Raw genomic sequence first — 16,878 nt, forward strand, 5'->3', positions numbered from 1 at the left:
CGGGATGGATATACCGATTTGGGTTTCAATTCCTTTCGAAGTTAATGTTGCCGAAATAGATATATCTTTGTAAGAGTCCCTCAACGAAATACAAAGTGATGAAATAATGCATGCAAAATTCAAAGATCACCAAGTACAATATATGGAAAACAAATGATGTTGCTACAAAGTACCCTTTGCTCTGGCATAAACTACGTTATTGCTTTTCCTGCACCTTATCTTGTTGAAGCGGGATTTAGTCGTCTTTCTTAAATGTTATCAAAAGATCGCAATAGACTTGACATTATGAAAAGGGGTGATCTTCGACTATCATTAACATCAATAGAACCAAATATAAATAAACTCGCCGAGAAGAATCAACCACAGGGATCTCATTGAATAAACATGCCTTTTCTTTTTTTTTTAATCACACACTTAATTTCAACTCCTTTTTTTATCCAGTTTACATAATGTTGGAGTGAATTAAACTGCCTGAGGAGCCCTACTCTCCGTGAGCTTGTGTTGCTTGCCCATGGAAGAAACATTGTAATATTGTAGTTATTGTCACAATAATAGTAATAATAAAAATATTAATAATACTTATTATTATTATTATTATAGTAGAATATTTTATTTGTATTAAATTAGTTTTCATTTAAAAATAAAGCTTAATCGTATACTATTTCTTTGATAATTAAAACCCTAAAATTTATATTAGTGAAGAATAGAAAACTGTTCTTATGTCCAATAGCTATGAAGGGGTCCACCAAGATAAAAAGAAGGGAAAAGGGGTCCATGGGTAAAAAAAGGTTGAGAACCACTGGTCTAAAGGAAAGCACTATGCACCCTCTTCACCTTATAAAATGATTTACGTTGATGTACATTATTAAAGGTTCTAAAAGAAAGCACTATGGATGGACCCTCTAAACCTTATAAATATTAAAAAAAAAAGTTTTTCTACTGAAAGTAAGGAGTAGGCCTAACATTAAAAGTTAAATCTGTCCCCTCCTCAACGCATCGCTCGATTGTTTTATTAAAACAATAAAAGTTTTTTATTGTTTTAATAAAATAGAGCTGTGAGAAAGAGTCAAACTTTAGCGTAAAGAGCGAGGCGTTGAGGAGGGGACAGCCCCTGTCATAAACGGCGTAATTTCTGTTTGTTTCAAGTTTTAATGTTGCTCCTTACTATCAGTAGAAAAAAAAATGTTTTTTTAACTTAATTTCTGATCATTTTCTAAATAATGCCTGGAAATCTGACCCCACTACCACGGAGAAACCCCCTCACCTATAGAATTATCCTCAAGACAATTCAATCCCGGTGAGAATTTACCCCGAACAATTACTCTTAACCCCTCCACACGTGAAATTGAGACGGAAAAGAGAAAGCAAGATATATAAAAATAATTATGTATAAGAATTCTGGCAAATTCCCCCAGTAAACATTTCCCCTGACAAGTTCATTCAATTTCATTATATAAAATGATATAAAAATGTATGCATGCATCCCAATAATAAATACTATGCGTAAACAATGGGCAAATTTTATAACTTGAAGACCTTTCCCCTGGGGTTGTGGGGGGTCACAATATACCCAAAGGTATAGTTATTGGGTCTTTCGACCAAAATGGCCATCTCAAAAGTTTGATCAGACGGTTTTGAGAAAAAATGACGGGGGAGGTGGCCTAGTTGCCCTCCAATTTCTTGGTCACTTAAAAGGGTGCTAAAACTTTTTATTTTCGCTCGAATATTCTGATATTCTAGGACCACTGGGTTGATACGATCACCCCTGAGAAAAAACAAAAACAAATTAGCCCACATCCGTGATCTTCCTTCTGGAAAAAAAATTCCACTTTGTTGCAGATAGGGCCTTGAAACCTATACAGTAGGGTTTTCTAATATGCTGAATCTGACAGTTTGATTTTCATTAAGATTGAAAAAACTTGTTTTTTTTAGTTTAATTTCTTATAGATTTTTTAAATAATGCTGGGAAATCCAGCACAACCTTTATGGAAATTTCATAGCCCCATGAAAAATTCCTCCAAGGAAAGATTCTTCCTTGTAACCCTCTCCCCAACCCCCCAATCAAAAAATGCCCCGAAAAATTTCTGTATGCTTCCCATAGCCAATACTATATGTAAATAATGGACAAAGTTCATAGCTTGCAGCCCTTCCTTCGGGGACTGTGGGGGATTAAGTCGTTCTCAAAGACGTAGTTATTAGATTTTTCGGCTATGTTGAAGAAAATGGCTGTCTCAAAATTTTGATCTGGCGACCTTAGGAAAAAATGAGCGTCCAGCCTAGTTGCCCTCCAATTTGCTGGTCACTTAAAAACGGGACTTGAACTTTTTATTTCCTTTCAAATGAGCCCTCTCGCAACATTGTAGGACCACTGGGTCAATACGATCACCCCTGTGATAAAAAAAACAAACAAAACAAACAAAACGCATCTATGATTTTTCTTCTGGCAAAAAACATAAATTTCCACATTTTTGCAGATATGAGCTTGAAACCTCTATAGTAGGATTTTCTGATATGCTGAATCTGATGGTGTGATTTTCATTAAGATTCTATGACTTTTAGGGGGCGTTTTCCCTTTTTCGAAAATGAAGGACATTTTTCAGGCTCGTAACTTTTGATGAGCTGGACTAAACTTAATGAAAACTTATATGTTTAAAATTAGCATCGAAATATAATTCTTTTGACGTACCTAATTGTATTAAAATTCCGCTTTTAGAGTTTCTGTTGCATTGAGCCGGGTCGTTCCTTACTTATAGTTCGTTACCATGAACTGCTTGATCAACTTATTGCAGTACTTTCAATGGATGATTGATGAAGAATCATTTAGGGCAATGCCCTTAGCTGATCATAATGTGGCTTTCATAAATTAAAACAGGATAATTATATGTTCCAAAATGTTTGGTTTATGCATGTATTTGTTTATATTTGGTCAATGGATCCATTTATATAGAAATCTAGGAAAACAACGGAACTTAGAGTTTTCTTGAAGCCTTTAAATACAAATCTGGTCAAAATTGCAACTTAGGCTGCATATTTTCCTGAAACCTCCTTGGAGAGGTGCACAAATTCTCAAATTTGCTTCATATCAAAGCTTTGTATATGAATTTTAGTACCAGAGTAGGCATACTATAACTTATTGAAATCAAGATTGTGCTCAACTTTCAGTTACATGATTTCAGGGGCCTCGGTTCCACCCACCTCCTAATTATAGATTTATTACACCTCTTTTGACTCTGAATCGTTCAGAAATTATTTTTTGAATAACCTTAAATGATCAGAAGAATGCCATGTTCGCATCCCTAGTTGGAAATTCGTTCCTCCATGTATGAAATTTGGAAAATGATCTGATAGTAATAACTTTTATATAAATATTTACTATTAAAAATTCTACATATTTTGAATGAGCATAAAAAGCAGGTCATTTTTATTTAAATAATAATGTGACAGTTCTTGAATTTCTTCGAGTTTTCGTTTGTATTAACAAAGGTTTCTTTTTACTTACTGTTAATTATTATTTACGGTTTGACTCTACCGTCCCGGGATTAATTTTTGACTCCTTCTTGGAGATTCAACCTTGGAATTAAAATGAATTATTTTTAAATATTTTGTAGAAATACTTTAATCCTAGAGCCTTACGTTATTTATCCATAACAACAAACAGTTATGATTCTTTTTATTGCACTTCCCCACAAAACAAAACGAAAAAAAAACATTTCTTTTAAACACTCGACAAATTAGAAATTTTTTGTTCATAGTACGATAAACCTTTATGAAAAAACGAAAGTTTTTACTGTTAATAAGTTACAGCTATTTATAACGAGAAATTGTTTTGAAATTCCTTATTTAAATCAAACACAACTTATTAAATAATGTGCCCAAGAAACAGAGCTCATCCATGGGGCAGAAAATACTTAATTGGCATAACTTAAAAAGAGAAGAGAGAAAAAACAAGAGAAAGAGAGAGATAGCCCCTTACTGCAGTCCAGGTGAGAAACCAAATCTTAAATAGACAAAAAAAACTAATAAACCTCCAAGAAACTCAATAACTAAAATTCATAATTTGAATATATTAAATCTCTAATCTTTTTCCAAAATAAGCCAAATTAATAGAATCTTTGATTTCATCATCTACACTGAAAACCAAAAAATTAAAAACCATTAAAACCAAAAGAAGACAAATATTATCTTTTAGATTTCATAAATGAGTTCGTTGTAGGATTGGACCAAACAGATCGGAAGTTGCTAAGACCTACCGCATTGATATCAGATGCACAGAAGTGACAACAGAGAGTTTGTACAACAAGTTATTCTAGAAACACGATCCAACAAAAGTCGGATTTACCGATCTCCTATCCTTAGAGTCTGTGGATATTTTACTTAGGGGGTGGTCCCCGCAGAGCTTTCTTCCGCTTAACACACTTTACATGCCATTACAGCGAAAAGCAGACAGTAAATTATTTAAACTAAGACATTGGCGGGGAACCGTAGAAGAAATCTAAACTTTGTTTTTTTTTGCCAATGGACGAGTAGAATAAAATTAGGCTCCTTCATATATTTTTGCGTTAAGTTATTTTTGGTAAAATAGCTTACTAGAAGATCATTTTCCTCAGTCTTGCTTGTATTTTCTCAATTCAGAAAATTAAAGTTTTTCAAAATTTTCTGGCAATATATTTGGATACAGCCCCCTCCCCTAAAAAGAAATATAATCATACATAATATTTAGTGCAGTATGCTTGACTTAGAAAATAACGATGGGTCTCCCAGATATGTTTTACTGTGTATGTTTTACACAGTATGTTTTGACTGTGCGTTCGAAGAAACATAGGACAGATGTAACCCGAACCCGTTCTGCTGCTGCTTAGGGACTTACGGCGATTGGAGAGCACCCAATTTCCTCTCGGACTGATCAAATCTCGTTGACCAAATAAAAGTTGAGACTTCTGTTTCACTAAAAAAAACAAACAAATGTCCGAAGATGTACTCATAGGCACATGGTCCAGGGAGCCCCAGGGATAATGACCCCAAATTATCACAACGCCTATCCTTCAGAGATAAATTTTAGCGAATAAGGTAGGAATGTCATGCCTTATTAGAACCGTAATCTTGAAAGGGATTAGATATGCAAGATAAAGAAGCAAAACTTAAGCGTGTGACATCGTTTCCGAAATTTCCAACACATTCTATGCCTACAGGTCATCTTGTAATTGAAATAGAAGTTTTGGACATCCGTTGCGCTCAAAACAGTCAAAAGTCCAATATATATGTCTTTGAGGATGACATGACCCATGCAGTTTGTGGACCAAGGACACTAGCTTATATAAATTGCCTTTTTTTCGTGGATAGGTTTAAGTAGAAAAGGTGGCCCTGTTGCAGCTGGTTGCAACCGGAAATCTGAAAGAATCTAGATATGTAGACACTCTTTCTGAGCTATCCAGCCTAGGTGGTAGGTTCAGTTCGTGCTGATAACTATAATTAAAGAATAGATTGTGCTAATCTTAACTAAAATATTTAAAACTGAGTTTTGATAACCATTTGTACACAAAAGGTATTGACTTATATGGGAATTCCGAATGTGTAAATTACTTTGAGTTTTATATTATCTTAAGTCCTTAAAAAAAAAAAAAAAAAAAATGGTCACTTGTACGTGTTTATTCGTTTTTTCTTTTTCCAAGGGTAATCGTATCAGGTGAAAGGTCCTAGAATGCCGAGAAAGGGCTCAATCAAATGAAACTGAAAGTTCTGTTGCACTTTTTAGGCCTGAAGAGAGCCAAAACTAGACCAACGTTGCCCGGGAAACGTGAAGTGAAACCCCTCATTGCCGAAGATAATTTTGAGCTAACAGCCGTTTCTCGACCAAAGTGAACCGATTCTTACTTATAAGTCCCTCTCCCGTGATAGGCATCAAGTTCACTGGAAACAAATAAATGGGTGCACCAGCTGGCATAGTTGCAAACCCCTCATCGCTGAATTTGACTGTAGCCTAACAGCAGATTATTACTTACAAGTCCCTTACAGGCATTACCCACTGGAACCAAATTGGTTTTACCATCACATAAACTGGAAACAAATAATAGATACACCAACTAGCAACAGTTGCTAATCCCTCATTGCCGTGGTGATTATTACCTAACAGCCGACTGTTGCTTACAAGTCCTCTATATGTCTCACAATTTTTATCGGCCTAGATTTCGTTTCAGTGTGTACCTTACTAGTGAAGTTGTCAACCCCTTGAAACTTTCAAATTGGTATAGCTCATGAGGGAATTTTTGTACCAAAAAATAGATGTTATATACTTTGATCAGCTCATCAAGAGCTATCGATTGCCGTCAAAAAAAATTTTATCTGTCTTAGTTCAAAAAATGATTTTTTTGCCGTAGGCCAACTTTCTAACGTCACCACTTAGAAAGGAGCAAAGGATAAGCTCCGATTTCCTTAGCAATGAGAGAAATTTTCAAGTTTATTAGGCACATCTGATACTATTTAACCGAATGATAAACTCAGCTGAAATCACGAACAGAAATGGGTACAAACAATAGATGGCAGCACTTTCGGACCCATGGGAAAATGCCACATTTTTGCTTCTGTAAATTTTTCTATTTATCACTCAAAGAAGATATATTGGCTGTGGGACCGGGTAACTGCTGCATATATTTAACACTTACAGATTTTAGTCCATCTTCAATTTGGAAGTGGTGCCTGCCTGCTTGCCTACTAGAACGAAGCTTTCCACTCGAAAGCAGAAAAATAGTTTGATGAAACGAAAGCTTGGCTGCACAACTTCAGATACACCTCTCTGACATAGGCTATATAACTCCACTTCACTTCGCACACCATAGGCTCTGGCTCGTGGACAAGCAAAAACCATTCTTTTTGGCCCCAGGCAAGAGTTCTGCGGAGCTTTCCAAAATGTAATGTTATATTCATCAATCCAGCCTGTGGTCCACACTTTCCGTAAAAACCGCACAGATTAGACCCTTACGGTTTCCAGGAATAAGCTGAGATCGAAGGCATAGGAAAAACAAAACAAAACAAAACAAAAAAAAACGGGACAAAACCAAATTGTTGCTCTCGCAAAACAATACCATTGGGTTAAAACTATAAGATATCCCAGTAATTTGAAATCATCAAAAACCTATACATCTGTTTTTTCGGTTATATATATATATATATATATATATATATATATATATATATATATATATATATATATATATATATATATATATATATATATATATATATGTCAATATATACATGTCAAACAAGCAATAATAAATGAGTTAAGACAGTCTGGCATGAATTCAATTCCTCCTTCCAGTTAATACTTGAAAGAATCATCCATTTTATAGGCTTTGTTTTCTTCTGGAACTCATAAATATGACGCCACTCATATGATTTTTTTCTAAAATTACGACTCTAAACAAATTTGGCATAATTATCGCGTTATTCTTTAGTTTTAAGTCATTAGGTATCAAATTAGCAATTCCAATTAGAGAAAATTTCCCAATAGAGAAAATTTGTTGGAATTATATAAGCGAAGTAATATTTATGAGCACATTTCAAGAACATAACTACGTCATTGCCTCAGAACTGGTGGTATCATTTTAGTATGTATGACGAATGCAAAATTACACCAGAAACATAGCTAAATATGAAATACCGTGTAATTAGTTTACTTACGAAAGGCCTTTTTTTGCAGTTTCATAATACCTAGAGGAAAAAACATATAACAATTTGTCAAATTAACAATTGGTCAGAATGAACAGACTGGACCAACAAATGACTTAGGACGATTTGGGAAATGTAAATTCATAATGGGTAAAATGAAGAACCTAGACCAAACTAAAAAATGAACAGCCAATCGAAGCCGTTAAGACAAAGGGCATTGAAAAAATATATGAACTAGTGACAAACAACAATGAAGAACAAAGAAATATTCAACCAAGACCATCAACCGTGACAAGACCAATCCGAGCGGTTAAGGTAAAGGGTATTGAAAAAATGTCTGAAGTAATGATGAACGAAAATGAAAAACAAATAAATATGGAGTTAGAATACTTGAAAAAAGAAACATAATTACAAAAAGCATAAATTGAAGAACAAAGAAATAAGCGGTTAAAAGATAATCAGCAGTGAGAATTACAATGAATCAAAAACGAAAGTGGAGACAAAAAAATTGCAGTTACAAGGCATGTAACAACGAGGATCAGAACGACTCAAAATTAAAATGAAGTACAAAGAAATGAGTAGTTAGAAGGTAAGTAGCGACGAGAATTACAAACGACAGTGAGAATAAGAACGTGTCAAAAATGAAAGTGATGAACAAAAAATTGTGCGATTAACAGACAAGCGTCCTAAGATGTGTGAGAGCGATAAACAAGAAATATATGGTTAGAAGGTAAGCAGTAGTCTGAATTTCGAGCGACAGAGAGAATAAGAACGTGTTAAACATGAAAGTGAAAAACAAAGAATTATGTGGTTAGGAGACACGCGAAAGCGAGGATCAGAAGGTGGGAAAACGAAATTGAAAAATAAAGAATTATGCTTTCAGAAGACAAGCGACAGCGAGAATCAGAACGAGTCAAAAATAAAAGTGGAGAAGAAAGAAATATCACGTCAGAAGAGCAACACCATAACAATTTTCGACCCCGACAAACTGTGGTGCAAAACCCAGTACATACCCTATAAAGATGCAGTAAACCACGCAAGTGTTAATTACAAGTCATTGGGACCCTTCACCGTTGTAAGGGGTCCCAATGACTTGAATAAAAAGGAAAGACCCTTTTTTGGATGGGAAGCACTAATTCGTCTTCTTTTTGTCTTTTTTCCTTCTTCAGTACCGGTGGGGTACTGGAACATCAGAGAGAGCAGTTTAAGGGCTCATTTGAGAGAAAATTGCTATTGCTAGTGGCTTTTTTGATTAACAAAACATGTGAAAGCTGGAGTGCACAAAAGAAAAAAAAATTGACACCGCTAAATTTTTCTATCCTTAAATTTCCGTACTTTGTTGTTGTCATCTCAACAAATTTTATTATCAAAATTACCATGATTTTTTTTTGTAAGTGACGAAATTGCAATAAGGGTAAATATTTCATGCTAGAAATAGCTATTAAAAGCAAGAGCGCATGCTTAATAATGGAAAATCCAGGAGTCAAAGGCAGAATAACAATTTCAAAAATTGAAGTCAAAGTCAGCACTCAAGTTTACCAACTGAAAATTCCTGTTACAAAAGACTATATTTGAAAATTCACCACTATTCCGAAGATCAATGCATGTTACTTCCCCTTTTCTTCACCTTTTCGAAATGTTAAGAATATGCAATTCAGTCATTGAAGCAAATACTAATTTTAGGTTTAAAACTTCTAGAATTGATCAAACTTTCAACACATTGAATTTTTTCAGTACTTTAAAAAGAAACAAAAATGCACAATTTTGCAACGGTCATTAAAAATATGACACCTACCTGGGAAAACATTTTCTCCAACCTCTGCTCCCTCCTACTTCTAGTAAAAAGGCTTTGGGAGCCCTCGTGGGGATCTAATTTGCTGAATGGATTTAAATGCTGTCTTATTTTGAAAGGGCTTAATGCAACACTATTCTAGAATATTATCCCAGATTAGGTTAATCATCTGGTAATAATAACAAATAAGTTGGTAGCATCACTACGCATTTTGAAACCTGAAAATAGTAGTAGGAAGCTTATGTACCAGAACTACCCCTTGTCTGGGGCCAAAATATTTTAGGAATAGGTCTAATTATAAACAAGTTGATAGTCCCTCAGATTTACGACTCCCGTTTTTCGAGATATCTGGATTCCTTTAATCGTTTTCATAGCCATTTCCCGGCGAGTAATGGCCCAAGCGTTCCGTTCTCCGCTCTTAGCATCTTGCAAAGACCTCACAAGGAAAATAAACAAACAAGAAACCTTTCTTGATCTCGTGTGCCAACGATCTCTTGTTTCTGTCATTTAGCAAGTTGGACAGTTAATCATTATTATTCAATCTGTCGAATTTGCCTTAGTGACACCTGTAGAAATTCCTGGCTTGTTCTTGTTGGCACTTTTGATAAAAAAATAGAGGTTTTGTATATTCTGGAAAATTGTCTCTCATTATTTCAATTTATTTTCACCAGGGCCCAGGACAAATGTACAATCCCGAGTGACTTATTACTAGTTTTTGTGATTTTACTTTCTCCCTAGGGATTTCCTCTGCATTGCTCCTCTATATTGATTGGGATTTCTGACATTTGCAAACCACCTACTCAGACATTACCAGGAATTTCTCAAACCCAAGTGGTAGCATGCAGTACTCCAAAGTAAAAGTTGAAATCATGATATCATTCCAAGTTCGCTGTTCTGAAGCTTTTCTTTTTGAGAGATAATATTCAAAATTCAAAGATTATGCTCCCTTCTTGAATATTTCAAGGCAACATTGGAGTTGGTAGCCATACAAGGCAGAGAAGCCTTGCGTTAAATTTAGATATAAAACACTCTGATTTAGAGTAAATAAAAAAGTCAAAACGAGTCAAAATATGCTACACATATCCGCAATATTAATTCAAATATACTAACTCATAGTATTTTCCTATATTCTGAAAAACTACAACTTTACAAAAAGCATAAAATTGACGCATCACAACATGATTAGGAGTAGAAAAGTCGTTAAGTGTCCTGTAGCAAATAAATACTAATTTCTAAGGCTCTCAATAATCTTCCACCCGCAATGAAATCAGTAATTTCAGAATACAATTTTAATTCTCTTAAAATCTCAATTAAGATCAGTTTTCAGTAAAGCGCGAGCTCTCCAGAATTCTACAAATCTAGGGAAATGTTACGAATCAGTTTATTTGAACCATTATTGCAGATTTATGTTATTTAGACTGCGGAGTAATCGTTTTTGTTCGTTTCATGTTTCATCTCCCTTTTTTACTTCCATTAGAACAGCCTTTTTTTAGGTTCAAGAATAGACATTTACCTTACACAAAGATTTTTGTTTCAAGCCTAAGAAACTTAAGAAGTCACAGTTTTTTTCTTTAATAGGGCATTATGTATAAATAGGTTTAATTTTACATTCATCTTAATCTTTTGCTTAAAAAATCTGGAATTTTGTCAAACAAAAAGTCCAAGAGTTATGTTATCCTCGGTATCCTTGAGAAGTTGAAGATAAGAAATACCGTTGTTTAGGAAATGTTACCTAAAAAGTAATATATTGAGATTTTAGAAAACTGATTCACATAAAACCAGTTTCAGATGTTTAGATAAAATTATTTGACAAAATTTATGTCTAAGATTGCGGTTTTAGAATTTGGTTTTGGTTTAAAATGACTGAAAATTTGAGATGACTAGTTCGGGTTCTGTAAAAGAGGAATGAAAAATTGCTAAAGATCATCTTTGTCAACCATCTAGGGCCAAACAAAAAGCGGGTCGTCACTGAGTGAGGTGGGAGGATTTTAGGCTGTCGAAGGGCATATCTGCACGATATAAGGCGCGGGTCAGCCGATTAAGTTGAAATTTTAAGTGAATTTTGAGGGGACTTTAACCAATCAAACGATACAATGCGCATCAAGTTCTCTAAAAGGCGTATCTGCAATATCTCAGGGACAGAAAAGGGTATTAAGTCAATGGTGGATCTAGGGGGCGCGGGGGGGGGGGGCACTGACGTAGCAAAGGATTTTTGGTTGGGACCACTTGCTCTGGTTTGGGTTAACACGAAAGGTTTTTTTTTAATTGTTTTTAAATAGTTTAATTTTTAACAAGTATATAATTATTAGCCTGTTTCGTCTTGCAAACAAGTTTGAAACAAGGTTTCAGTTACTTTGTGCAATATCTGTTAGATTTTACTAATGACGCATACCGCCAAAAAATATTTAATTAAATTTTGATTTATCAAGGGAATCTGTCCGCATTATAACAAAAGCCAACTTTGAGGTGAAAATCTTCACTTCGTAATAACAAGGAGGGGAAACATAAAATCCTAACGTCTTTAGTCTCGAAATGATATTTCAACATTGTGCATTTATAACTGGGTTGAAGAGCAAAATATTCAGTTGTTTTTAATGTCAAAAATTTGTTTTCGAGTCTTGCTTTGGCACTGACGCGAATAAATTGATGTTATGACTTTTTTTGGCTGTCTGTTTTGGTTTTTCGGGTTTGCTTTTTTGCAAAGCAGGGTGGTTTTTACAACATTTTTTTTTTGGGGGGGGGGCTTCGTATTGTAATTTGTATAATAGAAAGTAAATGTACGAGATTTGCAAAATTTTAAATTTAAGTTTTGGATTTTGTTGAGCTAATGGTGGCCACTTTACTGCCTTTTACCATCTAATTAAAGCTATGACATATCACCTCCTCTGTTTGTCCTAAAACATTAAAATACTGTCCAAACTCTTTGGAATTTTAATAAAGGTTTGTATAAGTATATATTTAAAACTAAGTATATAAGTCGAAATACTCCTTCAAAGGTCGGAGTAATCATTTACGAAGAATAAATTTTCGGAAATTTGTTTATAAAAGAAGGCAAATAATTATGTGTTTATTTTATTTTTATCTAGCTGGTATAGATGTGTCTCTGAATTCTCAGTTTGAATCAGTGGAATGGCATTAATTTTTTTCCAAACGTTTACTTATAACATGTTGATAAAAAGTGGAAATTCACACAACTTGATTTAACCACAGAAACGGAATGCAACTGCAATATTACTTCAGAATTTCTCACCTTCTCAATACCAACCAGTCACAAAATATAGTAATGTTTTGTATAGGGCTTCTTGCCATCAAATCATATTTCCACGCTTAGTTTTATAAATCAAAATATTTACGGAAATATTACGGAAATCTGAGCTAAATTTCAAATTTAATTTTTGTGCTCAACCGACATATCGGTATTTAAAGTTTGAATTTAATACAAGAAAATCTCAAGATTAAAAAAAAAAATAATTAGAAATCTACCACAGTTAGAAAACCCTGAGAATTTATATCACCAATCTATACCCATCCAATACAAAAAAAAAATGCATAATTATTTGTTTTTTAAGGAGTATTTCGACTCATATGCTTAGTTTGAAGCACATATCTACATGCATCTTTATTATTTTTAATGTTTTTCTGACGATTTTGGTCTTTATTCGAATACTTTAAGATGAATAGAAGAGGACATACTAACGAAGAGCTCTAAACTGACTGGACTCCAGACTGACAGGACTAGCCATTATAAACATTCACCAAAATATTGAGGTTGACACTGACCGTGTAATAAATAGCTATGGTGGTTGTGGAAATACAGAAATAGAATTTTCTTATAAAATTATGAATTCTGTAACTTAAGTAAAATATATAGAACTTTAAAAAGTGGTAAGATACGCTACATTGTTATGATAAGTAAAATTTTTATTTTACTTATCATAAAAAAGTTTTACTTATAAAAAAGTTGACACAGCTTAATTAAAACAATATTTCAAAAAAACAACAGTGACTATTCAATGCCTTATTGCCTATACTTTAAACCCTCGTATTAAATTTCATATATGCATTTCCATCTCTTCGTTTTCTTTTTCTTGTGTTACACCCCTTAAAGAATTAGTATTTAATGTTTGATATACATTTTACGAATAAACAAGTTAAATCTTTATCCTCATTTCCTACTCTTCATTACTATCGTAGTTACTAAGCGATGTCATAAAGTTAAGCGACATGCTAAATAGCTTGACCTATACAAATTGTCACAAAGAGTGCATGACCAAAGAAGATGGTTCAAGAACAACCTTTTTTTGACAATAAAAAGCTTATCTCACTCGCTATTGTGGTCCGAAGTGCAAAGGCAAAAAATTATACAGAAAATATTGAATATCATATTTTTTTATAGATGGTGAACAGATCTATTAGAAGCTTAACCCGCACCAGATTTTAGATTAAATTTACGACCATTTCCACTACCTACCTACGACACATAATTGTCGAGGTTCCCTTTAAATTGCAGGTATCTCTTTGTTCGCAAGTTTATCGAAGTAACCTATCATGTGACCCCCCCCCCCCCTAAAGAAAATGCTGGTTCCGCCCCTGTATTAAGGTGAAGACCTCAGGAAATATTTAGAGGTATGTCAACTAAATCGAAAGGCACTACGTTTAGCCAGTTTGCAAAAGGGCGTATTTGCAGTATCACAGGAAAGGCTAAGAGTTTTAAGTGAAACATAGTATCTCAGGAGCCTCAGGCGTATCTTCAGTGTCTCAGAAACGGCCAAGGGCATTAAGTTGAAGCTTTCTGGGATTGTTGAGGAAACTTTTGAATTAAGTCAAAAGGCATTATGGCTATCTAGGTTGCCAGAAGTATGTCTCTATGATATCTCAGGAACAGCTAAGGTTATTAAGCTGAAACGTTAAAAATTTTTTGCTGGGGATGTTCTTCAAATCAAAAGACACTACATGCAGACAGTTATAAAAACGTAAAATATTCACCATATCATCAGACCCCGTCCAGGACAGTTTGTGATCCCGTTACACTCATCAGGTTAAGTTGACCCTTTTGTAAGGCTTGAGAGGGAAGGGGTCATGTCTGTTCCGGTTATGGCAGATATAGTTGCCTTATGAATTTTTTTTTCTTACGGAATTTTGGGATACTATGACAGACACCGGAACAGACATGCGGTTTCGAAGGCATAACAGCCAATGAAGCACAAAGCTCACTAAGAGTCATGCCATGGGCCGCAGAGCCTTTTGCGAATAAATACTACATCGTGGTTTGTGATAAATGTTAAAACATATGCTGCAAAACTTTAGAAATGGAATATATTGTACTTACGCTATTGTTCACAGAGGTATAAACAGAGAAAGAAGCATAATTTAAATGCTTATGAATAAACAGTAGCCTACCTATCGGTTAAATAGTAAACACAATACAATTTCAATCGTGGATGATGCGAACATGACAAAGAAATTGGTCAAGCAACTTCTTTATGCCACACAATTAGCTTTGGCTTGGCTGGAAAATAAATTGTAGCTATACTTTTTTTATGTCTTTAGTAGGTATTTTGGTTTGGTTAAGTAAGATTAGGTTACGTAGCTATGCTTTACCAACCCCCCCCCCCCTAACGTGCAAAAATATAGCCCAAATTTGTTTCTAAACTATTATATTTACATCATATTTTGTTTGATTTCATTAGCAGTAATCGAATTTTCACTTCCCGAATGTTTATTATATAGCCGATAAGCACTACATAGACTGTTAAACACGACTTGTTGATAAAGCTTTTATCCATAGAAAAAATCAAAGGTTTGAGTAACAGCTGATTAAGTTTTTTGTCAGTAAAAATTGATAATATTAAAAAAAAAATTAATTATGCACAAGCTATTATCCTGTTTTCTGTGGCACGCAATTGTTTTCCTTAATGTAGTTAACACTCCCAGATAGGTTGTAGTTTCGACTCCATGACTTTGCTAAAAAGAATTATGTTATCAACAAGAAAAATGTCATACTCGTATTGTAAAGGTTATTTTCGTCTTTATCTTCTACTATCATCGTTTCAAAAGAAGTTCCTATGTTTGTCACTACAGCCTATCCTTCAATTTTGCGCAATATTTCATAGTTGCTCGTCACCAACTCATGTGCGAAAACATCTCTGTTCTTCCTCTGGTAATCTTCTGTCAACAGGAAGTAGCGGGAATTATCCCCACTCGGTCTGGGTTGAAATTTTTCCAGATATATGCGTTATAACCGTATCTTTCGCACCTATCACCTTGTATCTGGATAAGATCACCACGGCCATTCTGAAGTCCAGGAATAGGCTTTAATTTAGGTGAAGTTTTACCTTAGCTTTTATTTTTTTTTGTCCCTTCAGTTTTATTTAGTAAAAAAAAAATCGTTGAAAAAGGTGGAATTTGGTTTTTAGTTGTTAAATAACCAAGTTAATAGCTTGTCATATGTTAATAAATACTAAGGAAGGTTTTTTTCTAAATAATGGTTTAAGTTATGTTCCGTAAGAGAGTAAAAAGCATTTCATATATAATGTTTTTCAAATCAGAAACAGAAAAAAGAATCAGATCACAGACTTCTATATTTCGGAAAGAAAGAAAATCAGCTCTCAGTTATGATGAAGTTGGCGCAGTTGTTGCCCCCTACTCTCGTCAGTTGTATGTGTATAATATAACCTATCATTATACTACGCAGGGAATGCAGTTTGATTCGGGATGCTCGATTTGGACTACACACAGAATGATGCGAAAGCTAAAAATCGAACCATTTTATGAAAAATGCTCTGAATAAAAGGATTTGCTAGTAGGCAAGAGTTTCCCTAGACTACGGAGAAAATCGTTAGATTTTGTAAACCTATCTGGAGACTGTTCAATTGAAATTATAAAAATATAAAAAAAAATAATAATTATAATAACAACAGATTTGTTTAAAAAATTCGTAATAGGGGATCTTAAATGTGTCAATAGTTTGATAGTTAAAAGCTAACGAAAGCTTTATATCACCTTTAGCTAATTTTTATGCAAATCACATTTTAATCAAGATATCTGCAATTAAAAAAAAAAAAATCTCCATTACAGTACAACTAAATACAGGAAGTAGCTCAAAAGCATGAAAAATAAATCCATAATCTCTTTTTTTTTGAAAACAGAAAATACTTCAAAGAAAAGGAATATACAAAAAGTCGTAGTCCCTACTCTGGCTACAGTCGTGTTTCTAATTTAAGTACACTGGGCTTCTTATGCTAGTCCAATTTGTAGCACTGGAGTGTGTTTTAATGTTTTTTTTCCTTGCTGTCAACAATACTGTGCATTTTGAAATTTTGATCTAGTTTACGGAATTTTCTTCTGCCATGGACAATAAAGTCTATATAAAACACCTTGACACACCTTCCTAGTGGCTGTCTTGGTCTACAGGTGGACAA

Source organism: Artemia franciscana, chromosome 12 (genome assembly GCF_032884065.1).
Source record: "Artemia franciscana chromosome 12, ASM3288406v1, whole genome shotgun sequence".
Lineage (NCBI taxonomy): Eukaryota > Metazoa > Arthropoda > Branchiopoda > Anostraca > Artemiidae > Artemia > Artemia franciscana.